Below are 18,633 nucleotides of genomic sequence, written 5' to 3' on the forward strand. Positions count from 1 at the left end.
CTTTAAATGTTAAAGCTAATGTTTTCACCATTTGTAAAACCACTGTAAAATGTGTAATTTTAATAATGGCAGTTATTTGCTGAGCTCCCTGTGAGCATTCAAGAGGCTACACAAAATTAAACCTAAAATCTAGATAACTGGAAGCCTCATTAGAGGAAAACTACTATGTTGTTCTTGACTTTCTAGGAACAAAATTCCAACAGCTTTCGTAGCAGGTATTATTCTAGTGGCAAAGCAAAAAGAATTGACGTTTCATGAAAAAAATCAGAGGAATAATATTCCCCATTTCCAATCTTAGGAATTATGCAAAGTTTTGAAATTTCAGATATGGTTCAATGTATTTCGGTTCTTTCACAGTTTAGTGTTGTGCCTAGGGCATAGACCAAACTCAGGAAGCCATTCACTTCTTTCACATACATTTTCCATTTCTGAGATTGGAATTGTATTGTGAAAATAGGCTGCCTCATATTCCTCTGAAATAAGATTTTAAAACACCAAAGTAATACATTTTGTTGGTTAGGATTTTATACTATTTCAATTAAGGGACTTCAATTAAGTATTAAGAGAATTGTAGAGTTTTATTTTACAAAACCACAAATGATGATATTTAAATGCCTTGTTCATTAAAGGGGTTGAAAGTATAATCAACTGCTCACCCTTTATTCTATGCTATTACTGTGTAATTGTGATTAAACATAGTAGCATGGTAATATAAACCTTATTATGAAATTCTCTTACCAAATGAAAATCAATTACAAAGGGCAGCAATTTCCCAAGGTATGATTTTTTTCATCAATTATTTTGTCTTGTACTTAAAAGCAATTAACAAAAGGAGAAAAATCCTGTTCTTGAATAGAGGTACATCCAGTTCTCCTAGAACACAGAGAGTGGCATTGTTACAAAACTCCAGGCTAAGGTAAACTCATACTGATGCCGTCACCCATTCTGACACCACTCAGGCACGGTCACGTTTCTTTTGCTGCCAAAGCATTGCCATATTCAAACAGGCACATGTAGTTGGGTGAATACTCCTTAATTACTGAACAACGTTCTAGCCGAAATGAGTAGTGAAAAAAGGCATTATGGCAGAACTGAGGCCTCGATACATTTCCCTAGAAAGGTATTTCTCAAACTGCTGTCTAGGATCATCCGAGAGTTCATGGGTAATTTCAAAGCTTTTGTGGAGACCTGTGTTGCAGCAGGGCCATCTTCAGAAGGTCACACCGCTCTTTGGGTGACAGATTGTAAACATTTCCAAGAGCATGGCCTCACTTGCTTATGGCCAATCTGGGCTAGGAGTGGCTACTGGCATGGGAGGTCTGGTCCGGGGCGGGGGGTGGGGAGGCAACAATGGAGGACCGAGAACTGGTGTGGAGCCAAAGTGGGGCTACTCGGTGTATTTTTTTTTTAAACAAAAATCAAAAAAACAATCCTGAATAGATGTTTTCATTTTAGGGGGCAGTGGTGGGAAAGCTAGTGGAGGGATGTGTACCAGATCAGGGGATACTGCCTCTTTAGGTTGTGACAACTCCAAATCAGTGCAGGGGATAGCTGCTTCACATCTGTTCATTGAACATATCCTTTTAGAATTTCTCTAAGCAGTGGCAGAGCCCTGAAGTGAATAGTACTACCCCCACCAATTCAGAGCTATCATAGCCCACAACCCTCTAGGATGGGATCTGCTTATTCCCAGTTCTTACCCAATGTGGAGAACTGCCAGAGGAACAGGATTGGAGCTGTGACAAGATGACAGCTCTTAATCTGTGCAGGGAAAGTTACTTTGGGTCCATTTGCTCAGCAACTCACAGCATTAGGTCCCCCAAATCAAGCAGCTACTTACTGTACTTGCCTAGAACTTCCATCTATCAATCAATAGTATTGATTGAGCTCTTACTGTGTGCAGAGCACTATACCAAGCATTTGGGAGAGTATGTTACAACAGAGTTGGAAGGCACACTCCCTGTCCACAAGACACTTACAACCTCTAGACTGTAAATCCGTTGTGGGCAGGGAACGTCTACCAACTCTTTTGTATTGTACTCTTATAAGTGTTTCCGACAGTGCTCTGCACACAGGAAACACTCAATCAATACCATTGATTGAATGACTGAAAGACAGCAACCCCTCTCCTGATTGTTGCATCCCAGACCTGACTATTTCAGTTGTCCTTCCACAACTCCCTAGTGTATCACACTGTTTTAGACTGTGCCAAACCAAATCTTTAAGCTGTTTTCTACCTTAACTGCTTCTGTATGCTCTGGTTCATCTACAGCAGCTGCTTGGCATTTTGCTACCCTCCATTCTTCTCCTCACCCCACCCAGTGAAGCTGTGTTTTTTATTAGCTGCTTTTATGGTATTGGTTAACTGCTTAATCTGTGCCAGACACTGTGATAAGCAGTGGTCACTATCCCTTATTGTTATAAGCATCAGGTATTAATACAGTACTAATACTGTATTCTAGGACTTAATTTTTCGTGACCCCGCATTTCCCTTTGATGTTGAATAGGTTTGGTGTTACTGATGAAATTTCTTGAGAAATCAGATGTGCCCCCTCTGGTAGTTCCAGATCTCACACTCTATAGAAGACTGAATACCACCCTAACCCTTTGGACACTCATTTTGGCATAGAGCTTGATGTCTTGCAAAAGCCTCCTTAATTTGGATTTCTTTGTCTATCTATTCATTATTAGAGAGAGAGAAAAATCAAGGTAGCCAGTTTCAGTGATAGGCTTTAACTTCATGTGGCCAGTGAAAATCTTCAGATGTGTGTATGGTTTTTCTGGGTTGGTACATTACTAATTTCCTTGTCAGGCTAATTGTCAGCCCACAGTACTGTGCTGAATCTGCGAAATGGCTCATAAATGTCAATGTGCCATCTTATATAGGCCTCAAAAGCACATAACTTGATGCTTATAGCATGTTGAATAAGAAGTTTCTGGTCCATCAGGTATCTGGTCAGACACCGACTTCCAGGTCACTTATTATACCCTCAAGTATGGCAGCACAGTATAGGTTGAATAGGCCTAGTTATACTCTGGTGGTAGGGACAGGGTGAAAAGGCACCTTTAACTCTGACTCAAATGGCCAGATGAATAAATGAGGTCAGTTACACCTAAAATCACTCCTGATCCACCTGACAACACCAAGTATGGACTTGACCTTTTGACTTTGATATCTGAGATGACAGATGTGTTGTCAGAAATGTCAGTCTATCAGCTTCATCATGTACTTACCCATACATCCTGTCTAGTAGCCATGTAAAAGGAAACAATTATTTCAAGTTAAAAGTAACCTTGTAAACAGACACTTTGAACAAAAGACCAAGTTAATAATGTATGAATGGTAATGGGAGCATGTAGGGCAGGCTACTTAGCATTGATTTCTGGCTCCGAACAAGACCAAGCTTTGTGTTCCCATACTTCAGCACATCACTCTCATATTCGGAAGTATCAATATTCATAGCATATTTACATGTAGTAATATCAGATAATGCATCTTTCATGTTGTTCATTTGGGCTTTCAATCTCTTCAGATAAGGTCTCTGACCATCTTCTTAATTAACAACTTTGATTCCTTTGATGAGAAGCTATCAAAATAATTCAGAACACTGAATTATTTATTAAATAAATATAATTATCAGTCCAGAAATAGAGGCAGCTAAATGAGCCTTGATTCTAACTCCTAAATTCAAAATATTTCAGACCCTCTATCATGGTTATCAAACCTGTTACCATAGCTATCATTTCTATTCTATTTCTGAACTGACCCATTGTAAAACTCCCTTTGAAGACATATATTATTGGTTAGATTTATTGAATGAGTCCACTGTTTAGTAGTTTCCAGGACTGTTCATAGATCTAACTGAAAGTAAAAAAATATTTGGGCTTGCAGTAATTGAAAGGAACAATCCCTATTTTCTCTTACATAGATACACACACACACACACAGAGAGTAAAAAAAAAATGAATTGGAACTGTATGCTTAGGTCAGGTCTATGGTAGCATAGATTGAAATGAGAAGCAGACCCATTATTCTAAGCATTTAAACATTTATGAATGGCGTACATCTGATGTCAAGTACTGGAATTGAGAATGCTGTAGATCAGAAACAAAGTATACTCAACAACAAAGTCTAGACTTAATAAGGTAATTCTATTGAAGTAAGAAAATTCAGATTTCATGCTGTCACTCAATATTGCATAAATCCGGATCCTGTGTGGGAACCATTTCATTTCTCATCTTCTTTTATTTCCCTTCTAGAATGGACAAGAATCAAAAGCTTGTAATTTGCCCATGGACTCTAACATCTCTTTTTTCTCAGGTCTCCACCTATCCCACACAAAAGAGGATTGAGCAACCCCTTCAAAGTGCTATGGTAATATGAATTGCCAAAATTGTACCTTTTAGGACCTTTCAGAAGCCTTAAGAAGAAAGGCAGACTCTATCCACACTTCACCAAAGCCAGCCTCACAAAACAGCTTTCTACCCAAAGTTCTTCCTCTCAGCAGTGCTTAAATGGATTGTCTTTCCTTCAGTTTGATGAGTTAATTAAAGTCTTAGCTTTGTGGGCTCAAGGATTTAAATGTTTAAAAAAGCATACCTGCTTTTCTGTTCTCAATTGGACCAATGGGCAGGGTGCTCTAGTAGAAAGAAGGCAGGATTAGGAGTCAGGAGGCCCGAATTCTGGCCCCAGTTGCTTCGGTCATTCTGGGTGACCTTGGGTTCCCCACTTCGCTAGGCCTAAGTTGTATCATTTTTAATTGGTGTTCATGATGTCTGTTCCTCACAGATGTACATGGATAGCAGTATTATTTCCCGTTGAACTTCCACCCGTAAAGAGCTGATGAAAGTCTGGAGTCTGTGTTTTCTGATAACCTGAGAGATTTCTGGTTGGACCCTGAAATTTGGAGGGTTTGAAGATGATGGAGGTTTAAATTTATCCTCAGGTGTTACAAAAGCCAAACCTGCAGGTGGGTAATGAGGTTTAAAATGGGCTTGTATTTTTGAGGATTGCAGCAAATAAAACAATTTCTTTCGCAAAAGCTCAGGACAAAGATGTTAGGGTGGGAGGTCAATCCCTCAATTTATGGATCAGCAGTAATTTTTAAACATTTACTCTGGGCAGAGTTGTTGGGAGACTAGAATAGGTTGTAGATATGATCCCAACCTTCAAGGAGCTTGCAAATTAGCAGAGGAGATAGACACACAAAAAAACCCTACTGATAGAGGAAAGCAACAGAGTTGAAAGATCAGTAGCATGGCTCAGTGGCAAGAGCACGGGCTTTGGAGTCAGAGGCCATGGGTTCAAATCCTGGCTCCGCCAATTGTCAGCTGTGTGACTTTGGGCAAGTCACTTAACTTCTCTGTGCCTCAGTTACCTCATCTGTAAAATGGGAATTAAGACTGTGAGCCCCCCGTGGGACAACCTTATCACCTTGTAACCTCCCCAGCACTTAGAACAGTGCTTTGCACATAGTAAGTGCTTAATAAATGCCATTATTATTATTATTATTATTATTATTATTATTATTATTATTATTATCTGTACGAAGTGCTACCAAGGTGGGGTGAGTACTCTAGTGCTTATGTGATGGGGAATCCTGAACTGGGAATAGTGGGGGATATAGGGTGGGGAGATGAGAGATTAATTGAGGAAGGCCTCCTGGAGGAGCTATCATTTCAGAATGGCTTTAAAGATGAGAACGGTTCAAAGAATGTGAAGGGGGAGGAGATTCTAAGCAGAAGGGAGGATGTGAGCAAGAGATTGGTGGTGAAGAGACAAGAATGAGGCACTTTGAGTAGACACATGGAGTTAAATGGATTTTATACGAGCATTATTTCTTTGATAGAACTTTTCGTAGAACCCACTGATTGTTAGTAACAAGGCATTCCTTAAAGCACAATCAGCAAGATGGTTAAAATGAAGATGGAATGCCTGCTATAGCTGATTAACTGGGTTAGTTTTAATAGAACTAAGCCTAATTTCCTACAACAAGAAAGAGCACTCCAATAAGTCATCTAAAATTAGACATTCAATGGTCAAATATTGACATATCAACTCAATGTTGTCAACAGTTAAGTCATCAATGAAACTAGTCACCTACAAAAGGAGGTGCCAAATTGATTTAGTCAAGGGGATTCCAATCCAGCCTACACTAAGGGAGCTTCAGTATCTAACCAGAGTCCCATGCTCTGAGGTGGCAGAGGGTGTTGCAAATAAAGAACCCTTTCCCACTAACACTCCAATGGCATAAACAAACTCCACTGTTACCTGTTAGAGGCAAAATGTGCTTTTCTAGTTGCCTCCAAAGTTTTCTCCTCTTATTCTGTGGAACTGTGTAAAGCTAGTTCCACCCCCAACACTAGTCATGCCTTCAATACCCAGCATTTCATGACCTTCTACCTTTCCTGACCAGATTCCCCGCACCATGATCCCCCTTCTCTCTCCAGCCTCTGACTTTTCTCTCCACTTGAAATTCACTCTTGCACCTTCCATTTCTCCCCTTTACAGCTCCAACTCTACATACCCCTCACTTCCCCACTGATGCCACTTCTTGGCGCTCCCTGTAGCCACAAAGTTAAGGGATCAACTTCAGTGCCAGATGGGGATGATATGGAGAAGAAAGGTGGTAGCAGAAGAAGAGAAAGCTGAAGAGTTGGGTGGGGAGAGTCCTCAGACCTTCTCTTCCAAGCACCCCTTCTTCCTTTGTTGCTGCCGCTTGCTTTCTCCCTACCCTGGTCTGGCCCCAGCCTTGTGCCTCCCTCTCCTGCAACTTTGAAGCAGTTGGTGGGGAGGTTATCTCTGGGCATGTTAGGGTGGGGGCTGGGACAATAGCAGTGGAAGCAGGAGCGAGGTCTGCTATGTTGGAGCTGCAAAAATAGAATAAAGGGAGGGGCATGGCAGAGAAATAGGTTGTCAAGCTTAGGGTATAGGAAAGGGTCCGGGAAACTCATGGGAGAGCTGAGCTAGGAAGGATGGGGTGGAATTTATTTATTTATTATTAAATATCTATAATTTATTTATATTAATGTCTGTCTCTAGATTGTAATCTGGTTGTGGGCAGGGAATGCATCTGTTTATTGTTATTGTACTCTCCCAAGTGCTTAGTACAGTGCTCTGCACACAGTAAGCTCTCAATAAATACAATTGAATGAATGAATAAATATGATTGAATGAAGGAATGAATGGAACTCCAACTCTTCTGAATTAATGATAATAATAATAATAATAATGATAATGACATTTGTTAAGCGCTTACTGTGTGACAAGCACTGTTCTAAGCCCTGGGGGAGATACATGGTAATTAGGTTGTCCCACGTGGGGCTCACAATCTTAATCCCCATTTTACAGATGAGGTCACTGAGGCACAGAGAAGTGAAGTGACTTGCCCAAACTCACACAGCTGACAAGTGGTGGAGCCGGGATTAGAACCCACGACCTCTGACTTCCAAGCCCGGGCTCTTTCCATGAAGCCATGCTGCTTCTCATGATTCACATGAATCCTTTAGTTTATATTGTTTACACTGAGACTAACTATTCCATTGTCCAAACACCACCTGTTCATAACTCAGTCATTTTGGGGTATTAGGGTGGGGTGTTTGCTGCTTCCGCAATCCTCCTCTCCTAATCTCAGAGCAGTTCTGCCTTCTGGTGAGAAGCAGCATGGCTTATGGATAGAGCACATGCCTGGGAGTCAGAAGGACCTGGATTCTAATTCCTGCTCTGCTGCTTCATTCATTCATTCAATAGTATTTATTGAGCACTTACTGTGTGCAAAGGACTGAACTAAGTGCTTGCACCGTCTGCTGTGTGCCCTTGGAAAAGGCACTTCACTTCTTGGTGCCTCAATTACCTCATCTGTAAAATGGGGATTAAGACTGAGAGCCCCATGTGGACACAAAAACAACAGAAATGACTAGGACAGGGATAAATACTCTAAGAGCATTTGGGCACTGTCGTTAGAAGAGCAGAGTTTCAGACTCTCGATGACTCAAAGTCAATATTCAAAAGAGTCATTCATTCATTCATTCAATCGTATTTATTGAGCGCTTACTGTGTGCAGAGCAATGTACTAAGCGCTTGTATGTCCAATCTGATTACCTCATATCTACCCTAGCGCTTAGCACAGTGCTTGACACCTAGTAAACTCTTACCATTAAAAAAATAAAAAACGAACCCCAAACTCAGCTAGAGAAGTTTGTGGAGGCAGCCAGTTTTGATTTGTACAAGAGTGACTACCAACTTTGTTAAATTGTTCTATTGTACTCTACCAAGTGCTTAATACAGTGCTCTCTACTCAAAATTCACTCTTGCACCTTCCAATACAGTGCTCTGCACACAGTAAGCGCTCAATAAATACGATTGAATGAATGAATGAATGAATCAATCAATCAATCGTATTTATTGAGCGCTTACTATGTGCAGAGCACTGTACTAAGCGCTTGGGAAGTACAAATTGGCAACACATAGAGACAGTCCCTACCCAACAGTGGGCTCACAGTCTAAAAGGGGGAGACAGAGAACAGAACCAAACATACCAACAAAATTAAATAAATAGGATAGAAATGTACAAGTAAAATAAATAAATAAATAAATAAATAGAGTAATAAATATGTACAACCATATATACATATATACAGGTGCTGTGGGGAAGGGAAGGAGGTAAGATGGGGGGATGGAGAGGGGGGCGAGGGGGAGAGGAAGGAAGGGGCTCAGTCTGGGAAGGCCTCCTGGAGGAGGTGAGCTCTCAGCAGGGCCTTGAAGGGAGGAAGAGAGCTAGCTTGGCGGAGGGGCAGAGGGAGGGCATTCCAGGCCCGGGGGATGACGTGGGCCGGGGGTCGACGGCGGGACAGGCGAGAACGAGGTACAGTGAGGAGATTAGCGGCAGAGGAGCGGAGGGTGCGGGCTGGGCAGTAGAAGGAGAGAAGGGAGGTGAGGTAGGAGGGGGCGAGGTGATGGAGAGCCTTGAAGCCCAGGGTGAGGAGTTTCTGCCTGATGCGCAGATTGATTGGTAGCCACTGGAGATTTTTGAGGAGGGGAGTAATATGCTCAGAGCGTTTCTGGACAAAGATAATCCGGGCAGCAGCATGAAGTATGGATTGAAGTGGAGAATGAATTTCTCCCAAGTCTACAGACCTCTCTCTTTCCCACTGCTGCCACTTCCCAGTCCCCACTGCAGCCACAAAGTTAAGGGGTCAAGTTCAGGGCCAGACGAGGATGAGATGAATAAATACCATTGATTGATTGAGAATTTCCAGAATCCTGCCACGGGAATAGGCCTTCACTCCAGAAAATGGGTAACATCCCACTATCAAAGGCAGCTTTGTTTCTCTTGCATCACCTAAGAGGCCAAGCTGTTCTTGCCTCTACCATAGGTGTTCTACATCCCTTTTCAAAATCTGATTTTGGAAATTGTGTGGTGGCCAAATGGGAAATTATGTAACTCAATTGCACCCAATGGAAATCGCAGGTTGGAGATGCAAATGGATATTGACTAACCTAAACGAATGTAAAAGCTGCCTTCATATCAGTGCCTAGAGGTACAATTAAACACTTAATAATGTACAATCTGTATGACTGATCATACTTTTAGTCTTTTAATAAGCTTTTAAAAGCATTTATATGTTCTTTGGTCCACTGTTTAAAATAGTATGAGTTGTGGAACTAAAAGATCCTTTTTTATCTTTTGACTTGCATCTATAGAACAGAGAAGGCTAGTTGGTCCAAATCTCCTGTAACAGTCAATGGAGTCACTACTCAAGTTAATTTACAGTGCACTGATAGAAACCATTCACAATTACACCAGATGCTTAAAAATAGATGTTAGACTACCATCCATCATAAAATTTAAACTTGAAGTTTGCCAGCTGTTCTAGTCTTCCAGTCATGCCTGATATCTTCAATTCAATTCAGTTGTATTTATTGAACACTCACTGTGAGCAAAACACTGTACCTAGCACTTGGAAGTACAATATCACAATAAACAGACACAATTAACTGGACAGACTCCTTAATGGAACCACATGGCTTGTTCATTAATAAAATATTGAGGCTTTTTTAAAGTTAGAAAAATCTAACACACCATTGAAGAGTTATCACAGTGCATTGGATGGACTGTGAATATGTGAGGTAAGCCAATACCGGGTTATGAACAATTCTATTGCTTTTTTGAAGAAAGCAAAGAAATCCTCCCCGTCCCCATCCCCCCCCGCCCTACCTCCTTCCCCTCCCCACAGCACCTGTATATATGTTTGTACATATTTATTACTCTATTTTACTTGTACATATTTACTATTCTATTAATTTTATTTTGTTAATATGTTTTGTTTTGTTGTCTGTCTCCCCCTTCTAGACTGTGAGCCCGCTGTTGCGTAGGGACCGTCTCTATATGTTGCCAACTTGTACTTCCCAAGTGCTTAGTACAGTGCTCTGCACACAGTAGGCACTCAATAAATACGATTGAATGAATGAATGAATGAATGAATGAATGAATCCTCAGCTGTGCTAGGGAGAGGAGGATTTGCTATCATCATCAGCACTTATATGCACACCCTTATACTTGGATGCTTCCCTTGCCTGTAATTTATTTTCATGTCTGCAGCCCCCGCTAGACTGTAAGGTCCTTGAGGGCAGGGATTGGCTTTACCAACCAATCAGTGGTATTTACTAAGTGCTTACTGTGTGTAGAGCACTGTACTGTTAATATAATATTATTGTATTATACTCTCCTAAGCCAACAAAGCAAGAGCTCAATAAGTACCATTAATTGATTGATTATAATCATCATTACTGTCATCATCATTGTAGTAGAAATAGTAGTATCAAGTGCCTAGGTACTGGGGAAAAATATGTGGGTGAGAATTAGATTCAGTCCCTGGCCCTCAAGGGGCTTCACAATTGACGAATGAAGTGGGGAGAGGGATTGGTGACAGACACATAAGGAAAGAAGAAACCAAAACAACACAAAAACAACAGAAATGACTAGGACAGTGATAAATACTTTAAGAGCATTTGGGCACTGTCGTTAGGAGAGCAGAGTTTCAGACTCTCGATGACTCAAAGTCAATATTCAAGAGTCATTCATTCATTCATTCAATCGTATTTATTGAGCGCTTACTGTGTGCAGAGCAATGTACTAAGCACTTGGTAAGTACAAGTTGGCAACATACAGAGACGGTCCCTACCCAACAGCGGGCTCACAGTCTAGAAGGGGGAGACAGACACCAAAACAAAACATGTAAACCAAATAAAATAAATAGAATAAATATGTACAAGTAAACTAGAGTAATAAATATGTACAATGAGTGAGCCCCAGCTTCCGACCCCTGTCCCCCAAAACGGGGTCCCCGAACCCCCTCCAGGAGACCCCTCGAGGCCGGCTGCCCCCCGCCCTGGTGGTATAGGAATGGCTGGAGCAGTGAGGGGGTGGGTCTTCACTCCTGAGCAGTCATTTTTGGGAGGGAATTGGGGCAGTCATAAAATAGTGTGCAGACATACCCCATAAAAAAAGAAGCACTGGGGTAGATACAAAATAACTGGGGTGGATACAAGATAATCAGATTGGGCACACAGTCCCTGTACCACATGGGGCTCACAGTCTAAGTAGGAGGGAGGACACATATTGAATCCCCATTTTATAGATGAGGAACCTATTCTCATTTCTATCACTAGTCTATTTGTTTTATACTATACTATTATTCTATTTATTTTATTTTGTTAATATGTTTTGTTTTGTTGTCTGTCTCCCCCTTCTAGACTGTGAGCCCGCTGTTGGGTAAGGACCGTCCCTTTAAGTTGCCAACTTGTACTTCCCAAGCGCTTAGTACAGTGCTCTGCACACAGAAAGCACTCAATAAATACGATTGAATGAATGAATGAATGAACCTGAGGCCCAGAGAAGTTAAGTGACTTGCCCTAGGTCACACAACAGGTACGTAGAAGAGCTGGGATTAGAAAGAAAGTCCTCTGACTCTCAGGCCCAGTCTCTTTCCACTAGGTTACGCTGTCTCACAGAATGGGAGGGAAAGGGGTGAAATGATGGGAGCCAACCAGGGAGGGATCCATTCATGTGGAATCATCATGTCAGGGCTAGTTCTGGAGCAGAATTTCACTTAATTAGTTGGACACCATGATACAATCATTGGTGAATCAACCACTTTTTCAAGGACCACAACTTTGGGGTACACTTGTACTGTAAAAAAACATATCCTACTTTGAGTGAATGAGCTAAAGCATTGTTCTAGTCCAATAAAAGGCAGCTGGCTCCGTGTTCCACCACTTTCTCGTTTAATAAATTCTGATAGGATTCTAAAGTAGTAATATTCAAAATGTGTTCAGCACAAAATTGTGGGGTTCTTTTAAAGTTAATTTAATCACTGTCAGAATTTCACTGCAAATGAATAATTCCTGGCTTCAGAAAGACTTGCTGAGTTCTTCTGTGAAGGTCTACTATTGTGCTCCTTGGGTCTTCTTATTTTCTCTACACACTTCTATTTAATCATTTGGGTTGATGAACTGCAATGGATGTTTATGTACCACAGCAATTGTAATCTACAAACTAAGGACTTTCTTCTTGAGTAGTAATCAATCCTCCCCAGTTTTCATTCAATCATATTTATTGAGCGCTTACTGTGTGCAGAGCACTGTACTAAGTGCTTCGGAAGTACAAGTTGGCAGCATATAGAGATAGTCCCTACCCAACAGCGGGCTCACAGTCTAGAAGGGGGAGACAGACAACAAAACAAAACTTTTTAACAAAATAAAATAAATAGAATAAATATGTACAAGTAAAATAAATAGAGTAATAAATATGTACAAACATATATGCATATATATAGGTTTTGCCTGATGACCTACACTTGATGCAAAAAACGAATAGTTCAGCGTCAGTACTGTAGGCTTTGGGGGACAGATTTGTTTTTGAAAGAAAGCCCACCCAACTTTTATTTGATACCTGAAAAGATAGGATGAGAAAACAAAATAATTTTACAGATTACCATCTACGAGTCTAGAGGCATGTTTTGTAGTTCTGAACCTGCAAATAAGAAGCAGCATGGTCTAGTGGAAAGAGCACGGGGCTGGGAATCAGAGGACCTGGGTTTTAATCCCAGCTTTACCACTTGCCTGCTGTGTGATCTAGTTCCCCCATCTATAAAATGTGGATTTAGGCTGTGAGCCCCATGTGGGACAGGGACTGAGTCCAAACCTGATTTGCTTGTATCTACCCCAGTGCTCAGTTCAGTGCCTAACAAATAAAAATATCAATTATAATTATTAATGATAATACAAATATTTAAATGACTTCTATACCAGAATCTTAACTACTGTGTGCAGAGTACTGTACTAAACATTGGGAAAAGAACACACAGGTGAGAATTCAATTTGGCCCCTGATTCCTTCTGGGCTCATGATCACAATAAGTTGGGAGGGTTTGAAAACAGACACATTAGGAAAGATGAAATAATATAAACATGAAACAAGATGAAAGACTGTGTTCAGAATCCAATAAATCCAGTGGTAACGTGACTGGTGGTGGTGGGGTGGGGGTAGGGGGTTCTCAGGGTGCTGCCACCCAGGTCATCAAGAGTCCGGTCACAATCTAAACCACCATTTTTAATGTCCTGGGGGGTTCTCACCCCATAAATCCTGGCCAAAAGAGCCCTTGGAATCATTTTAGAGGCAACTGGAGCCCAGTTAGCCTCTGAGGGGTCCTTAAAGCCCTCTAACTTTTCCATTCTTGAAATCAATCAATCAATTAATCAGTGGTATTAATTGAGCACTTACTGTATGCAGAGCACCATACTAAGCACTTGGGAGAGTACAATATAATTGATTGATTTCAAGAATTGATTTCAAGAATCAGTGGTATTGATTGATTTCAAGAATTGATTTCAAGAATCAGTGGTATTAATTGAGCACTTACTGTGTGCAGAGCACCATACTAAGCACTTGGGAGAGTACAATATCGCAAAGTTGATAGACCCATTCCCCACCCACAATGAGCTTTTGGTCTAGGCAGATTTCAAGTCCTTGCACCCCAGTGGCTGCTGCTGTCCTTTGATGGAAGCCTAGTCATTTTCCTGGAGGCAAAAGGGTCATCAGAGACTTTCCTACCAACCCGTCTGCCCGGGTTGGCTACAGAAAACTGGAGGAGAAGGTGCTCCCTCCCTCTACTGTGGCTTCCCAGCCCTTGTGCTGCCCCGAGACCTGGAACTTCCCCTCTAGCCCCTACTGCAGGAACACACCAAGATCTGAGATATCAATAATGTTAAGCAATTTAATGTTTAGCAGTTTTAGAGGCCTCATGCCACTGGAGCTCAAATCTTCCATGTCTCCACATGCATAAGGCATGTCGGAAGCAGGGACTGTAGGTGGCACGGTGGAAAGGTGGCAGGGTATCCCAGTAATTTTTGCTTCACAATCTGATGGGAAGAGAAACAGTGAGGCCATGTGGATAGAGCAGGCACTTGGGAGTCAGAAGGCTGTACTTGATTACTGTGTGACATTAGGTAAGTCATTTCAATTCTCTAGGCCTCAATTCCCTCATCTGTAAGGTGAGGATTAAGACTGTGAACCCCACATGGGACAGGGACTGTACCTAACCCAATTAGCTTGTATCTATCCAAGCGCTTAGAACAATGCCTGGCACATAATAAGTGCTTAACAAATATTATTGTTATTATTATCATTATCATTATTAAGAGAAGCCCAGGGAGATGTTGCTGCAGCTTAAATCCCGGTGGACCTGCATGCACAGGGTATGTTGGCAGCAGGATCCTGGGTGGAATGGTTCAGTATCTCATCATATCTTATCAAATATGTTTGACTTATTTAATATTTTCAATAACTTTAATAGAGGATTTTGCAAATATTCAGCCTACAAGATGAAAAAAAGAATGAAATACTCCAGGGAATGCAAATATGCAAGGCAGAGGAATTGTGCTCATTACAAGTTTAGGATCAATAGAACAGAAAAGAATTGAGCCTCAATTGACTACTTACTGCTCAGAGGTGGAAAGCATTTTTATCTGAGCCTTAATTGATAAATAAGCACGTCAAAGTTATGGAAGTAATATTTCCTTGAGGGAGGCAGGGTTAAAGGGCAAGTCTTAGGCTAAAATAATACTTTTGAGCTCCTCTAGACTGTAAGCTCCTGGTGGGCAGGGAACATGTCTACCAACTCTGCTATACTGTACTCTTCCAAGCACTTAGTACAGTGCTTAGCACACAGTAAGTACTTAATAAATATGATTGATCGATTGAGCTCCTGGTTCTCCTATCTCTCCGGACACTGAGTCTCGGACTCTTTCATGGGCTCCTCCTCTGCCTCCCACCCCCTAACTGTGCATGTCCCCCAAAGTACAGTTCTGGGTCCCCTTCTATTCTCCATCTACACCCACTCCCTTGAAGAACTCATTAGCTCACATGGCTTCAACTACCACCTCTATGCAGATGATTTCCTAATCTATATCTCCATTCACAACCCTTCAAAGGAGCTGGGAGATCCAGCCATGGCAGCCCAGACTAGGATTCCCACCCCCCACGATGGGGATTAGCTCCAGGTTCACCCACACGTTTATCTGAATGGATCCTTTGGGAGAAGAGAAATAGCAAGGTCTAGTGGAAAGAGTATGGGCCTGGGAGTCTGAAGAGCTTGGTTCTAATTACAGCTTTGTCATTTACCTGTTGTGTGACCTTGGGCAAATCATTTCATTTTTCTCTGCCTCAGTTTCCTCAACTGCAAAATGGGGATCCGATACCCATTATCCCTCCTACTTAGACTCTGAGCCCCATATGGGACAGGAAGTGTGTCCAACCTGATTAACGTGTAGCTACCCCATCACTTAAAACAGGGCTTGACACAGAGTAACCACTTAACAAACACCATAATAATATGTGTTTGTTTCTCGTAATATGCTTATGAGAAACAGCGTGGCTCAGTGGAAAGAGCATGGGCTTTGGAGTCAGAGGTCATGGGTTCAAATCCCGACTCTGCCAATTGTCAGCTGTGTGACTTTGGGCAAGTCACTTAACTTCTCTGTGCCTCAGTTACCTCATCTTTATAATGGGGATTAAGACTGTGAGCCCCCCGTGGGACAACCTGACCACCTTGTAAGCTCCCCAGTGCTTAGAACAGTGCTTTGCACATAGTAAGTGTTTAATAAATGCCATTATTATTATTATTATTATTATTATTATTATTATGTGTTGCACATTCATTTGTCCTTCAAGGAATTAATCTTTGGCCCAACTTTCTTAAACCACTCCTTCAGTTCTGTTGCTTTGTTTTGCAAACATAACACAGTTATCAGGGAAGAGGAGATGAATAGGTTGTTTGCCATAAATATTTATCAGGTCTTCCCTGTTTGTTGACTAGTGTCTATTATGGTTGTAAATGGTTTTGGTGAGATTGGGTCTCCCTCCTTAATGCTTTGCATAAATTTATACAGCTTGGGCTGGTGAATATTGTGATTTTCATTAGGTAATTATGGATAATAAATAAATAAATATGGTATTTATTAAGCACTTACTGTGTGCCAAGCACTGTTCTAAGCGCTGGGGTAGATACAAGGTCATGAGGTTGTCCCATGTGGGGCTCACAGTCTTAATCTGCATTTTACAGATGAGGCAACTGAGGCACAGAGAAGTTAAGTGACTTGCCCAAAGTCACACAGCTGACAAACCGCAGAGCTGGAATTCGAACCCATGACCTCTGACTCCCAAGCCCGTGCTCTTTCCACTAAGCCACGACATACGTTGATTCAATTTCAGTTTTGCAGAGCACATTGAAAACAGCATTGTATTCCACCAATGAACACTTTCTTGTAGTCAACAAATGCAAAACACACTGCACCTTTGTACTCTCTACATTTTCTGTTAGCTGGTGAAGGGTGTGTAGCCATAGTAGAGCCTTTTGAGCAGAATCTGACTTTTTTCTCTGTGGGCATGTAGTTTAAGGTCATTTGTGATGCAGTTTAATATGGATTTTCAAAGATTTTCATCCCTTTTCTTTATCAAGGTTATTGTCCTTGTCGTTTCCACACAGAATGCCCTTGTACACTGAAAGTTTGTGTCAGTGCCTTAAATCGAGACAGACCTCCTGCTTTGACATATTCTGGCCATATGTTATCCCTGCCTGGTCATTTTCTGTATTTCACATTGTGAACAGCATATATAACTTCAGCGTAGTCAACTTCCCAAATTACTTCCAGGACTAGTTCTGAAGTTGCTGTGGGACCAGCTGAGTAGAGGTCATTGTAGAATTTTGTATATTCCATTCATCTTGATTCTGTTTGTTGTCCTCTCTCTATTTTCATCTTTTAGTGCCACAGGGATATTATATTTCAGCCTTCTATCTCGTTCAATTCTCTTCAAGCTCTTCATTTCTGCTGCTAATCTCAATTTCTTCTTTCTGAACTCTTCATACACTTTAAAAAATCATCTTCTGAAAGTCGTTGCAGAGCATCTTGTATTCCTTATGATTTTTCTTTAGGTATTCCTTGTGATTTTTCTTTGGACTTGCTGACTGACATGCATTCATTTTTGAAGTCTCCTCCTTGACCCCGTTTTTATTTTCTTGACAATGTTTTCACATTTGCCTTAATGCTTATGGGGTTATGAGTTTAAGCAATACATCACAATCATTCTCTATTGCTCTGGAGAGTTATGATTGAAGTTCAAATTTTCTAATTCCTTTGCAAATACTTCTTTCCTAAACTGACACTTTTTTGTATTGGTTTCTGTATGCTTCTTTTTTTTAATTTTAGTCTTCTTGGGAAGTGACTATTTTTATTTTCCACTGCACTATCTAGTAGTCTGATCAAGAGATGCTTTACATGTTGAGACATCCCAGAAATTTTTTTAATTTGTTTCCATTGCTATGTAATGGATTTGCTCCCAGGTGACTCTGAGCTTCAGGATCGCAGATGAATTTTTTCCTTATATTCCATTCTGTTCATGGCCACAGATAGCTGGCCTTAGCATAACCTGCCAATGAAGTGCTGCACTCCACTGTCTTTTTACAAATGTCAGGGAAGCAGTCATTCATTCATTCAATCACATTTATTGAGCGCTTACTGTGTGCAGAACACTGTACTAAGCGCTTGGGAAGTACAAATCGACAACAAAAGAGATGGTCCCTACCGAACAATGGGTTCACAGTCTAGAAGGGGGAGGCAGACAACTAAACAAGTAGACAGGTGTCAATACCATCAGAATAAATAGAATTATAGCTATATACACATCATTAATAAAAAATGTAGTAAATATGCACAAATAAAATAGAGTAAAAAATATGTACAAATATATGCAAGTGCTGTGGGGAGGGGAAGAGGGTAGGGCAGAGGGGGGGACGATGGGGTGGGGAGGAGGAGGAGAGGAAAAAGAGGGGGGCTCAGTCTGGGAAGGCCTCCAGTCTTGGTCGTTTCAGCATTGCTTCCCCTACCTTCTGCTATGTTTTTTTCAACACTTTATAGATTCTCATGACCTGGACTTCAGAACAAGCTAATGGTATTTATTAAGCTCTCACTATGTGCCAGGCATATGTGCTGTGTATATACAAGCTTATCAGGTTGAACAATCCCTGTCCCACAAGGGACTCACAGTCTTAATTCCCATTTTAGAGATGAGTTAAC

This window comes from Tachyglossus aculeatus, chromosome X1, assembly GCF_015852505.1.
Source record: "Tachyglossus aculeatus isolate mTacAcu1 chromosome X1, mTacAcu1.pri, whole genome shotgun sequence".
NCBI lineage: Eukaryota > Metazoa > Chordata > Mammalia > Monotremata > Tachyglossidae > Tachyglossus > Tachyglossus aculeatus.